The sequence below is a fragment of the Rattus norvegicus genome, chromosome 1 (assembly GCF_021556685.1).
Source record: "Rattus norvegicus strain SHRSP/BbbUtx chromosome 1, alternate assembly SHRSP_T2T, whole genome shotgun sequence".
In the NCBI taxonomy this organism is placed as follows: domain Eukaryota; kingdom Metazoa; phylum Chordata; class Mammalia; order Rodentia; family Muridae; genus Rattus; species Rattus norvegicus.
In genome coordinates this window covers 209031239-209045342 of record NC_141534.1, presented here as the reverse complement: position 1 = coordinate 209045342, position 14104 = coordinate 209031239, and the positions used below count along the sequence as shown (strand labels likewise).

General features: G+C 48.0%; 1 protein-coding gene across 8 annotated transcripts in view; it reads left to right on the top strand.

Moving 5' to 3' along the window:
• Window positions 1–804: 804 nt before the first annotated feature.
• Ifitm6 (interferon induced transmembrane protein 6) overlaps window positions 805–14104 on the top strand; it is a 40201-nt gene continuing 26901 nt past the window's right edge. For 5 of the 8 annotated variants that reach the window (XM_087561394.1, XM_087561344.1, XM_087561383.1 and 2 more), the window contains exon 1: window positions 805–901. The gene's annotated coding sequence lies outside the window, so the exon portion shown is untranslated. Of the gene's footprint in view, window positions 902–4085; window positions 4243–14104 lie in introns of all 8 variants that reach the window. The other 3 variants (XM_087561377.1, XM_087561331.1, XM_087561322.1) reach the window with 1 other exon arrangement.

Here is a 14104-nt window from a genome sequence, read left to right as displayed (position 1 = left end):
GTTCAGCTCTGACCACAAGAGGGCTCTTTTGTCTGACTTCTGCATTACTTTGATATAATCAGTCTTTATGAGCTTTGTTTTTCCCAGTTCTTGACTTAGGCATTTTGGGATTTTTCCAGGCTCAACGTTGGACCTTTTCTGTCCTAGAACCTGTCACTGGCCCCATTTTTCTGTTTTGTCCCTAAACTGTTGTGGAGGTGGGTCTCTTTTCCTGGAGATGAGTGAGTGGGTTTGGGGGACTTGTGCTCAAATTGCCTTTTTTTTTTTTTTTTTTTTTTTTTTTTTTTTGGAGCTGGGGACCGAACCCAGGGCCTTGCGCTTCCTAGGTAAGCGCTCTACCACTGAGCTAAATCCCCAGCCCCTCAAATTGCCTTTATGACTGACTGTATCCTCTCTAGACTTAAGCTCCGACCACTCTGCTCCAGACCTTAGGGCCAGCAGGACCTGGACCTCTCTTCCAAGTCACAGCCCTATCTTTTCTAAAGTTACCGCGCCTGACTTTTGTACAACCAGGAATGCCTAACATTTGGAAGAAAACTGAAGTGGACATTTGGACGAAATGCGGGCGCGTGGGGTCCTGCGGAACTGAAAGGGACAGCTACTGGGGCAGCCCCTTCTTGAAATTGAATAATTTCACCCCCCCCCCATTCGACACCCCCCCCCCACCGCCTGCTCCCGCCCCGCTGGGCTTTGTCCCTCTGTCCACGAATTCCGTGTTGTTAGAATGGTCACCAGGTGGCGCCGCAGACCCGCCGTTTGGGTCCCGGAGTGCTCAGGGCCTCGCCCCGGGACAGGATCTCCGTCAGACTGCGTTTAGGAAGCCAGAGTGCTCTGTAGAGGTGTTGGACGTGGGTGGCACGTTTTCTGATGTGCTTGGCGCCTGGTGCACAATATCGGGATGGTATGTCCACAGTATCCTCGAGTATAGAGGCTCCCTAGTCTCCAGGCAACAGGAAGGGACAGGGTCCGTGGGGGCGGGAAGGCAGGGGGATGGGACAACGTGGGCATTCTGGCAATTGCGCAGTAGGTCAAAGAAGGGGTGCGTGGAAATGTGTGGGGAACACACGGAGACAAAGGAAGGGAGGGGCGACACAGGGAGCAAACCAGTTTGGATAAGGACGGGGTTGGGTGAGGGGCTGGAGTTGGAGAACTGTAGTGCACCCGGGCATGTAGGGACGTGGGAGGACAGAAGACTGGCTGCTTCCCAACTTCCTGCGTTCTCTCTTCCGAGAAGTGACAGTGCTTGCAGGGTGGGGCTGGCTGGGAAGGGGACCAAGCCAATGGGGGTTCGCCAGGGGGGAGGGAGATCTTGGAGAATGGGGTTAGGTGACCAAGCAATGAGGGCGGACCCGGGGGTGGGGAATCTCTGAAGATGGGGAGGGGCAGAAAGAGGCCCCCTGGGATTGTGGGGGAGTACAGCATGGGAGCTGGGAAGAGGCTGAGAGGGATCCAGGGCTAGGGCTAGGGGTGAGGGCCACGGCGCTCTAATTCTACAGAGAAAGAAGGGCCCAGAGTACAGGAAGCAGCACCACCCTTTTTCTCCCAGGAAGAATGTCCACCCTGTTTGTCTGGACACAGCTTCTGCCCTTGGTTCTAGAGATTCGGGAGAACACATGTCGGATGCTGCCAGGGTTCCTCTCAGTACCAGTTTCCCTGCTGTGGGAGGTTGGAGGGAAGGAAAACCTCAGTTGGCAGCCTCTCAAGAGAAAGCTATGACCCTCATGTGCCCCACCTGTGCCTGGGTCTCTGTACCGAGTGGTAATTCTGACACAGCACTAGATTTTACAGTGACCAGTCCAGCTCAGACTTTAGAGATGGCAAAGTGACCTGGTGAGGCCAGTTCGGGTCCCAATTCAGGGGAAGTGGCTTTTTCATAACACGGGGGTTTAAGGTGAAAAGGGAATGGCTTATTACATGAGGCCTTCCTCTGCTCAGCCACCTTGAGCACAGTGGGCAGAGTTTCCTAGGCCAAAGGTCACACCAATTGAAGGGTCAGTCTAGACTGTGACCATGTATGCTGCTGACTTACTCCTCTTGGGATTGGGGGAGCCACATCTTTTGGCTCTCACTCAAAGATTCTTGTCTTCTGATAGTTTCCAAGGACCTGGCAAACTCCCTGTTAACTTGGGGTCAGGTAGGGTCCATATCAGACTGGAAGCCCTTGCAGTTGGCAATGTGGTAGCTCCCACAGGGGAGCTGGGAAGGGAGTTGTTTCAAACTTAGGCCTCCCCAGGGCTGTAACTTTCGAAAGGCCTCTTTGGCCTCTTTGCTCACAGGCAGGAAACCACAATGTCTCTTGGGAACCATATACTTTGCACACTGAAGCAGAAAACTGCTGTGGCCACTGAGGTAACTAAGCTTAACAGTTAACTAACTGAGCTGAGTGAAGTACCCAGAGCCGGAAGTGAACACACGCTTTGCGGCTACCTTTTTCTTCCACTAACAGGTCACTCCTTATCACTTGATGTCAGCCCTAGAGCTTACTGTCACTATTCGTAATCGAGCTATGGCTTTCCTTCACAGACTCATGGTTCATTGCCTCAAAGGCTTGCCTAGCATGCACCAGGCCCTTGGTATGTTTGCCAGAACAGTATAAGGGGGTGTGGCAATACACATGTTTAATTCCAGCATTTGGGAGGTAGAGGCAGGAAGATCAGAAGTTCAAGGTCATCCCGGGCTCTGCTTTTTTAAAAAAACATAATAAGTAAAAGAAATAAATCTGTGAGCACATCTTACTTTGGTTATCTCTCTCTCTCTCTCTCTCTCTCTCTCTCTCTCTCTCTCTCTCTCTCTCTCTCTCTCTCTTTCGGCTGACCAGATAGCTCAACACATCAGAGTACTTGGGCCTCACAGATCCCTGTGACCCACATGATAGGAGAGAACAGTCTATTATTTCTGCCCCACTCCCTCCTGTTTAGCTACTAAGTAAACAACTCAGAGATGTCAGAATTTATTGACAGGCTGCAAGCCTAAGATACACAGGTTTTGAAAGTATTATAACCCGGCTAGGCTATTAATAACCAAATAAATACCCCCATTACTTGCCAACTGCATCTGTCTTTCGTGTGTGGGAGCTTCTCTTGGCCACATGTTCATGGTCCAGTCTCATGGTCCACCCTGCCTCATGGTGACTCTCTTCACATCCCCTGTCCTGCCTCTCATGGTCCCTACCCTGAAACCCCCTACTTGATCTCCAGTCCCACCTTCCTCTCTCTCCCGCCCAGTCAGAGGCTCTAGCCTTTAATTACTCAATCAAAGATTATTGGGGGCATTCTTCACAGCGCATTGGTCAATACAGTGCCCGTGTATAGACTGTAACCTGATCTTGGGGCACAGAACTCAGCATCTAAAAATACAATGCGCACTACACAGCGCACTACACAGCGCACATTACACAGCGCACATTACACAGCGCACATTACACAGCGCACATTACACAGCGCACATTACACAGCGCACATTACACAGCGCACATTACACAGCACACATTACACAGCGCACAAGACCAACCCCGAGGCCCTGTGGTCACCATCCTGTGACCTCCACTTTTTTTTTTTTTCTGGAGCTGGGGACCAAACCCAGGGCCTTGCGCTTGCTAGGCAAGCGCTCTACCACTGAGCTAAATCCCCAACCCCGTGACCTCCACTTTTATTTTATTTATTTATTCTTGGATTTAAAAAAAAAAGACATTTCTTACAATATATTCTAATCATGGTTTCCCCTTCTGGAATCCCTCCCACCCATCCAACTCTACATTCTTTCTCTCTCTCTTTAGAAAACAAACGGGCAAAAAACACAAAAACAAAAACAAAACAACCCCCCCCAAAAGCAACAATTAAAAGGCAGACACAAATAAAACCAATAAAACCACAAATTCAGAAATCATATTATACAAACAAAAGACCAATAGGACAAAAATGCCTCAGCAAAGCACTTCCACTGAGTCCCTTTTGTGTTGGCCATTTACTGCTGAGCATAGGGCCTACTGTTATTTGTGATCTATATCTCTGTCCTATCTCTGTCATCTATATCTATACCTGTACCAATCTATATCTATATCTATCTATTCATCTCTCTCCCTCTAGGCTTATGGGAGGAAATTGATTTCTCATTTGAAAGCAGATGCCAAGTGGATACAGCTTCTTGGTTAAGATGGGACCTTTGTTGCTCTCAGTGCTGGGACCCTGTGTGGCTCGACCCTGTACAGGCTCTGCAGGCCGCCGTGGTCTCGAGAGTTCATACGTGAGTGAGACCTGCTAGGACTAGCCTGTTTCCTTGGTGTCATCCGTCCCCTCTGGCTCTTAAATCTGTCTGTCTACTGTTCCGCGTAGATTCTCGAGCCCTGAGGGGAGGGGGTCTGACGAAGACATCCTGTTTAGGACTGAGCACTCCACGGTCTCTCACTCTGTGTACATTGTCCAGCTGTGTTAGGTCTGTCTCTGTGTTAGTTCCCATCTGCTGTAAGAGGCAGCTTCCCTGATGGCGGGCTGAGTCCCAGTCTACTTCTACTTAAGAAAAAGTAAAAACAAAACAAAACAAACGAAAACCCCATTGACCCCAAACACCTCAGAAAAAACAGTTCCATCATGCGAACATCCTGATGATGTTTAAATTTAATAACAGTCTTAGGTTTTTCTATTGTTAAACAATTAGCAGTGTTCTTATATCCAGCAAAGAGTCAACCTAGGGATTAAGGAAGCCACAGGGCATGGCCTACACTGTCCCTGAGCTGTTCCAGATAGGTAGAACCCTCCCGGCTTCACCAAAATTTGACAAAGGCCACTTGCCCTTGTCTGTCACTGCAGGCTCAGCCTCTCCTTCCTGTAACTATTCGACCTTGTGCTGAGTCTCCCATACTGTGAAGACCTACCCACCAGGCTGGGCATGCTCTCCTCTAGCTCCCTCCTTCACAGACTGTAGCCCCCAGAGGATCCTGGGACTTCCCAGGTCAGGTGTAGAGTGGAATCCCAGCATGAAAACGAAGTAGCTTATTGATCGGATTGACCCTGTATGACATGCAATTGAAATGTCTATGTTTGGGGTTGGGAATTTAGCTCAGTGGTAGAGCGCTTGCCTAGCAAGCGCAAGGCCCTGGGTTCAGTCCCCAGCTCCGAAAAAAAGAACCAAAAAAAAAAAAAAAAAAAAAAAGTCTATGTTTGAGTAGAAATCCCTTCCTAAGATCCAAAATAAGCACATTACATCAGAAATAAGGCCATCTTTGTGTTTTTCCACAGCAGAGTCCATTGAATAAAAATAGGTCCACAAACTATGTTAATTGGTTTTATTGGCTACAATTTATAGAAATCCAGATTTCTCTTGACAGTATGGTCATGATGTTCACAAGTTCCTTTATTCAAATTTGTTTGTTTGTTTGTATTTATTTATTTATTTATTTATTTATTTATTTATTTATTTATTTATTTATTTATAGGCAGGATCTCACTATGTAGCCATGGCTTGCATGGAACTCAGGTAGAGTAGGCTGGCCTCTAACTTAGAGATCCTCATGCATCTGCTGCCTCAGTGCTGGGATTAAAGGCATATATCATTACTCCCAGCCTGTATTAGAATCTTAATTCCTAATATTAATTTAGCACATGTGTTGCACTTTATGAAACTAACTATAGGTCACAGTTTAAAAACACCTTACCGAAGGTAGAGACAGCAAGGTGACATGGATGCCAAGAAAGATTCTGGTGGTTAGCTAAGGAATTTTTCCCTTTATTTAATTAATTAATTTATTTATTTAGAGATAGAATCTCACAATATGGCTCTGGCTATCCTGGAACTCACTGTGGAGACTAAGTTGGCCTTGAACTCACAGAGATTCTTCCACACCTCCAGAGCGTTGAGATAAAAGGTGTGCACCATTGGGCCCAGCTGGTTAGATAATTTTTTTAAAAAAATTTAATTTTATGATTTTTAAGTGTGTGTATGTGTGCGCGCGCGCGTGCGCGCGTGTGAGTACAGGTGCCTACAGAGACCAGAGGAATCAAATGTTCCTGGAGCTGAAGTTATAGGTGGTTGTGGCTGGCTGAAATAGTTGCTGGGAATCAAACTTGGGTCCTTTGAAAAAGCAATCTGTCCTCTTAGCTGCTGAGCCATCTCTCCAGCCCCTTGATAAGAACTCAGAGAGTTCTTTATGGAACTCAGAGAGTTCTTTATGGAACTCAGAGAGTTCTTTATGGAACTCAGAGAGCTGCTGTAGGCACCCAGGTGCAGAGCTGAGGTAAGTTGACAGGAAATTCAAGACCAGCCCAGACCATCGTGGTAATTCAAAAGGACACCAAGCAAGCAACAGGGACTATACTGAGCTGAAGCCGCAGGGGCAGACTTTTACTCTATCCGCTCCTTCATACAGACATTGGATGGTTGAGCAATTGTTAGTGGGGCTACCACAGTGTTACTTGTCCCTTATTTTAACATGAACTGGGTGAACGATCTACATCCTTTGGTTCATCTTCCGTGTTTAGTAAGCCAACCAGTCTGGCTTTCCTGAGATGGTTTTAATGTGTCCATGTAATCCTGATCTGCTTTGATACGGTCATGGGTGGTCATACACAGCTAATAGGTTTTCTCCTCTGATGGAGTAAGTCAATTCACGTGGAACAGGGTAGCCCGTGCCATGGTGGAGCAGGCCAGCCCACGGGTACCTCCTGAACTAAGACAAGGAGACCCAAGGAGAAGCAGGTTTATTTGGGGCAGCTCTCAGATAACTCTGACTGGTTTCAGAGAAAGGGTGAGGGAAGTCAGGCTGCAGGCAGGGGTTTGGGAGGTGGGGAGCAGAGAGAGAAAGAGAGCACAGGTGCTGGCGGGCCCTTTTATCTGCAGCTTGCAGCTGGCACACCTGGCGGCAGCAGGTGTTAATGTAAGCAGTTGCTAGTTCCCTGAGAGCAGGCCAGTGGGACAGCCTATATATTACCAGGGTTAGGGTTAGGGGTTCCGGTTTGAAAGCCCAACAAAGGTCTTTAACTTGTTTTAATCCTCATGACTGATGCCGGACAGGTTTGGGAGTGTGTGTATGTGCACAGATGAGACACAGTTGTCCTGTGTCTGTGTCACAGTGAAGCCTAATGATGCTTTGTAAAATGTAGTCTCCCAGGGCAAAGCACAGCCTAAAATTCACTATTCCGCTGACTATGGAAGGCCTCACAGCCTGATATCCATAAATGTCCCAGGGAGAAGTTTTGTGCAAGGAAACCTAAAGTGAGCCAAACCCCAAGGAGATTCCATGTTCTTTATTTATTTGTATTTGAGACAGAGTCTTGCTATGCAATTCATGCTTGCCCTTCAGCTATGATCATCCCGCTAGGATTACAAGCCGGAGTCACTATACCATACCTGGCTTGAACTCCGATCTTTTTTTTTTTTTTTTTAAAGATTTATTTCCTTATTTAATGTATGTGAACACACTGTCGCTGTCCTCAGACACACCAGAAGAGGGCATCAGATCCCATTGCAGATGGTTGTGAGCCACCATGATGTGGTTGCTTGGAATTGAACTCAGGACCTCTGGAAGGGCAGGCAGTGCTCTTAACCACGGAGCCATCAGTCCCTGAACTCCATTTCTTCAGCACAAATTCAAAATGGGTTGTAATGGAGGACTATTCCAAACACGTGACAATACAGAACTTGGTCAAGGAGAACAAACCGCTCCTCCTGATTCCCGCTTAGAGCTGCTGTGGCTCACGCTTCTCAGGCCTGGCACGCGGCCCTGGCAGGATGGACTCACTGGTATGTGCACAGGAGAGATTGTTTCCTGCCCTGTAGAGCTGGGACCAACAGGGCCTGGCCTGGAGCTGGTTTCTTGGCGGCAAGCCCGAGCTGCAGCCTGGAAGCCTGCGTCACTACGAGACTCTTGTTTAGAAGTCAGGAAGGCTTGAGTTTCTGTTTGTTTTGTTTGAAAGTCTTTCTCCGTGTTTTATGTATTCTGCCACAGCCAAGGTTGCCCTGACCACAGACTTTTAGTTCTTGCTTGTGAGGGATGGCGTGGCTTGAGACCCTCTGGCTAGATTAATAGTTCCAAACTCTCTTTTGGAAAGGTTAAAAAGTTACTTGGATGAGGATAAGCTTCATATCACTCCAGTTTTCAAACACAGTTTGTAAGGGGTCTCTCAGGAGAAAAGGCAGAGTTCCTTAGGTCCTGGTGTCTGTGAGGGAAACGAGGACCTAGGAAGGGAGAGACTCTAGTCAGTCCAGAATGAGAGAAGAACAGATCATTCCTCCCTCAAATTTCCTCTGGAGATCTGGCTGCCGGGAAGCATTCCTCACTGGGCCCACTGTCTGGCTTTGAATGGAGGCTTGGGGGGAAGTGTCCTGCTTCCCACCCCTTTCTCCACAGGGCCGGTGGAAGAACCGGAGTGGAGCTTGGCTGCCTACAGATTAGCCAGCCCTGGACAGCGGGCCTCTGGACAGATGGATCAGTGATTCCCCCTGGGGATCCTCAGAATCTGCTCCTAGATCTAAGAAGTGAAGCAAGACCATTGAAAGGCTCAGGCAGCTCGGGCTGCCCCACAGATTGGCCCTGTATTGAGAAGGCTCAGGAATGCAGCTGAAGACACAAGGGCTAAGTAAGAGGAGGAGGCCATAAAAGGTCAGCACCACCATAGGCTCATGGGACAGAGAGAACCTAGGAAGTTCAGATTTGACTCAGACACAGGAGGCAAGTGTGTGAAGTGAATGTAGATTCTTCAGTGAATGGTACCGGAGCAGCTGCAGGGCTGGGGGGCTGGGGGGACAGCGTGAGATCTGTATTTCACACCATACACAAGAGAACCCCAACGGGTCAGGGATCTGAACACAAAAGCTGAGACTGCACAAGCTTCCCAGGGAACTCCCTAGCCTCAACGTTAAGGCATGCCTTTCTGAGGAACATTTAAAGACCAGACGCAACCACAAAGACCAGAGGAGTGCACATGGTTATGAAATGCTAGAAATTTATATGACGAGAAACCATAAACAGGGTACAAAGAAAACTGACACCCTAGGACAAAGATGCTTAAAACTTCTGGGGCTGGAGTTGTAGCTCAGCTGTTGAAGTGCTGGCTCAACAGGCACAAAATCCCGGGCTCCATCTTTGGTCCTGCATAAATCAGGAGTGGGAGCAGACCCCTGCAATACCAGCAATACAGGGTGAATGGACAGGAATCCGAGAGTGTAAATGCCAACCTCAGCTACCTAGCCATCCAGGGATACAGGAGACCCTGACTCAGTAAACAAACAAGCAAGCAAAAGCAGCGTTTACCAGGAACTGGATGTGGTGGTTCAGCCCGGTCATCCTAGCAGTTGGGAGGCTGAGCAGGGATGATAGCGAGTTAGGGGCTAGCCTGGCCTCCAAAATGAGGCCCTGTTTCAAGAACAGAGAAGAAAGACCCCAAGTCAAGGGCTGGAGAGATGGCTCAGTGGTTAAGAGTTCTTGTAGAGGACCCAAGATTCAAAGGAAGGCTCACGACTGTCTGTAATTCTAGTGTCAGGCGACCTGATAGCCTCTTCCAGGCAGCAGGCACACACATGGTACACAGACATATAGACAATCAGTATAGTCCTACACATAAAAATAATCTTTAAAAAAAAATTCCTCAATTCTACCTTGTGGTTTGACAGAAAATGGCTCCCATAGGCTCACAGGCAGTGGCACTATAAGGTGTGGCATTGTTGGAGGAAGTGTGTCACTACAGGGTGGGCTTTGAGGTCTCAGAAGCTTGACAGGCCTAGTGGCTCACTGCTTCTTTCTGCTGTCTGCAGATCAAGATGTAGAACTCTCAGCTACCTGCAGGCCACCATGCTTCCTGCCATGGTGATAGTGGACCAAACCTCTGAGCTGCAAGCCAGCCCCAGTTAAATGTCTTTGTTTATAAGAATTGCTGTGGTCATGGTGTCTCTTCATTGCAACAGAAACCCTAAGTAAGACATACGTTGAAGAAAAAGTTACTACCCCGCCTTAGTTTTTTGTCTGTGATAAAATACCCTGACAGAAACAACTCAAGGAAAAAGGGTTCATCTTGGTTCACAGTCCCAGGCTACAGTCCTTCACTTTGGGGAAGTCAAGGCACCCAGAGCTTGAAGCATCTGGTCACATTATGTCCACAGTCAGAAGAAGAGAGTAATAAATGCCGGCAAACCAGTGCCCAACTCACGTTCCTTGTTTTAGATGGTACAGAATCCCTTGCCCAGGGAAGAGTCATGCTGACAGGAGGTCTTCCCTACATTAACTGGTTATGATAATCGTTTACTGACTTACAGAGAGCCTAAACAGCCCCGGTGCTCAGAGACCTGTTTCTCAGGTGATTCTTGGTTGAGGTAAGTTCCCTTCTGAGTTAAGAAGCTTCTTTCTTTCAAGATTAAGATATTGGAGTGAGTGTATTATATTGTAGATATATTTGGAGTCAGGGGATATATTGACGTAAGGTTGGAAACAAGTGTACTTCCATGAGCCCACATGAGAACAATTAGTTCTGCTATTGAGAAGTTGTGTGGGCGTAGGGATTTGGCTTCTAGTATGTAGGCTTGTTGCTGTAGTTGGATCCCTTTGAAATATAGCATATCTTACTCTGTAAAGGAGCTTGTTTTAGGGCACTTTCAATCTGGGGCTTTTGCAGGGTAATCAAAGATATGAGCATTGTTGAGGAGATGTGAGGATGTAGAGTTCTTGGGGAGGAGAGTTGTGGGGATGAGGGATGACTCATGTACAAGGTTGGGCTCTAATAAGTAAGCATGGAGAAGCCGTAGCCCAGATAGCGATGCATTAGAAAAATATGGTGACTGATGAGAGCTTTGGTAAATCTGTACTGAGAATGAGGAGGGGGCTGTGAAGCCAGACTTTCTCTGCCTCAGTGCCAAGTAGTACAGTTGCAGCTAAGGTGCTAGAGGGAAGGTGGCCAGCTTTTGGTCACGATGTGTAGCTGTTTGGAGATATAGGCTATGGGGCAATATGTGTGTCTCCCCCCACCCCTGCCTTGGCAGAGTATTGTAAAGGTTTGTCCTTGGTTAGTATGTGAATGTGAAAGGACAAGGCCTTGTGTAGGTCTGGAAGAGCTAGCATAGAGGCATGAGAATGACCAGATCTAAGCAGGTTTATGGGACAAACAAGGGCTTGGGAGACAAGAGTGGCTCCTCCAGGCGTCCCTTAGTGGCTTCGTAAAGAGGCTGTGCAGTGAGGGGGAAGTTGGGGATCCATATATGGAAGACGTTAAAGAGGCCTAGTAATGCAAGAAGTTAACACTTGGTTTGTGAGGCGGGTGGTGTGGACCGCATGACGACCACTGCTGCTTGACAAAGGTCCAGCACATCGACATCACGGATAATAATTCTCTACCATCCTTGACTTTCATCTTTGATGATTGTCACTGTGTGTTAAGGGAGTTTCCTTACACTTTTCTCCTTCAGGATATTTTGTGTGAGCTTTGCAGAGGGTGTGTACAATGGCAGTCTCTCTAAACAAAATCACTCTTTGGCAAAGGTCTCGGCCGCAGTGGAACCACGCAGAGTGATCACTCTGCCTACTCCTACACAGGAATCCCTATTGTGCCCCACTGTTTGCACCAAGCATAGAGAAGTTAAAAATTTACTCACTGAAAGATGGTGCCAGAAATTCTTGGGTGCATTCGGTCTGGAGGGTGAAAGCACACAATCGAGAGAAACAATGGACCCAGACCTGAGGCCTTGGCAGTTGAGGCGAGAGTTCAGTTAGTAAGTATAGAACAGTGCCCAGCATTGACTCCCTGGTATGGGACTTACAGGAGGAATGGCGAGGCTGGTGTGCCCCATGAAAAGCAGATCCTGATGAGAAGGTAGACTGGCTTGGTCCCCCTCTGCCATGGACAGCAGCAGGCACTGAAGGAATCAGGATGGTTTGGCCAATGGAAAAAGAGTAAGATGCCAGGACCTTCCCTTAGGGAGCTCAGGAGGAGGACGGGCCGTGTTGTGCGACTGAGGCACAAAGGAACAGGACTAGGAGACGATGTTATTATGCTACCTGGTGCAAACGCTACCTCATGCATGTCTCTGAGGAATGAGAGCTGCTCTCATGGGTTTGTTTCTCAAGACTCAATGTCTGGCACCCCCCTGACCACAAAGGCTGACCGCAAAGGCTGAGGGCCTGCGAGAGGAAATGGAAAAGGGGCACCTGGTGGGGTTACTGAACCTCATTAAACAATGGGGACTTAGATGCTTGGGGAACTTACTGCTTTTGCTTCAAAGAAAAAATATGGTAATAAGGTTGATGACCTCTTTCATTCTGGATGTTGGAAAATAGGGCTAAAATAGGTTAAAAACAGTCTGTGGAAAGATCATATATTTCTTGGAATTAATAAGCCTGCTTTCAACATTACCCGTAATTAAGCTACTATGCAAATAGAGAGTTTAAAAATGTGTAAACTTGTTTTCAATAAACACATGAGCTCTCCTGATTTACCCTCGGATCATGTCTGTCTGTCTCCCTCCTTGCTGACTCCACACCTCCTCTTTGGGATGTGAACCCCATTGGAGCTGGACCCCAGTAGTGGTGAGGAGTTCCTCTAGCCCTAGGGTACAGTTCTCCCCTCTTGTGAGACTGAGAAGTTGGGGTAGGTGACTGATAGCTGGCAGATCTGGGCCTTGTGTTAGTAGACCCTGGAGTATTAAGAGGTTAGAGAGTCAAGGAAGGGTGTGGATGTCATCTCGATGCTGGAGAAGGAAAGTAGGGGATGAATCTAGGCTGCTGAGGTCCTTTTGTGAGGCCTGGTCAAAGTAGTGAGAGCTGTCCCGGAATCCCTGGGGCAAAACTGTCCAGGTGACTTGTTGGGTAGGCACGCAGCATGTCTGGGTCCTCATAGGTGAGGCATTAGAGTAAAACAATGGGTGAAGGTTATGTTGCCAAATTGGCAACGAAGTCGGATGTACAGAATGGATCATGGGGATTCCTGAGATTGCTATTATTGCTAAGGTAGTAGTTTTGGTTGGCCCATGCCAGTCCGTGAACAAGGAGAAAGAAGCCCTGTGTCGGTATGGGAAAGTGTGAGAGAGAGAATTCTACCAGCCACTGTACTGTTCCCCCTGAGTTTTGATGAGCCAAGGTGGCATCCATCCAGGGGCCAAGAACTGAAGCCCTTTCACTGGTCCAAGGGATTGGCTGAGGAATGTCAAGAGAAGTCATGGGGACACCATGGCGACCCAACACCCAATCCACCTTCCAGCGATCCCATTTTCCATTACTGGAGCAACCCTTGGAAGGTTGTAGGCTAGGGCATTCCATAGCTCAGTGGCCAGTGTGATTGCATTGAAAACAAGATGTGTGTGCGTGTGTGGGCGTGTGTGCGCGTGTGTGTATGTGTGTGTGTGTGTGTGTGTGTGTGTGTGTGTGTGTGTGTGTATGTGTGTTTGGGGGTGGGGGCTGACCCTGCTTCCTTAGGACATCGGTTGATGAGATAGGCTGTTTTGTTGAGAGTCATTGCCAGGAATTAGAACTGGCATTCATTCTCTCCTGTCTTGTAGTCTTGTGATCTCTTTCCTTTCCCTTTTGGCCTCAACCTCTCTGTTGTTAAAAACCTTAAAAACCATGTCTAGGAGTCATTTTGAGGAGTTAGGGGTCTCTTTTGTAATCTTTGGAGCTTGTGTTTAATGCCTGGGGCATGACCCAGGAAATGAACATGGAGTAACGAAGCTCCCTGCGTGGGCCGGGGGTTGGGGGTCGGTGGGGCAGGCATTGACTTACACGTTAGTACACGTTGTTACCGCTCCCGTGAAGTGGGCTAAGAGCAGGATTTCATTGGGGCCCTGAGTGGCCTCTTTTAGGATGGTGAAGTCAGCTCCAGAGTGAGCTGACTTATTTTGCATGCCTTCAGCTAAATATGTTATAATTGGCTGCAGGTGTTCTGTCCCAGTGCCCGTGTGCTGATGATTCCAGCTTGGGTCCCTCAAAGGGACTGTCTCCTCCCTGAGGGGAGGGTGTCATTTTATTGATGGAGTTTATCAGTGTGGTCTTGGGCTGCCTTCCAGATGCGGTCCTTTTCATCCTGGGTGAGGGTAAAGGTCAGGATACAATATATTCTGTTAATCCCACTCAGTGAGAGTAAAGAGAGAGCACCAACCCCCCAATTTTTCTATCTCTTTAGCCCCTAGATTTTTT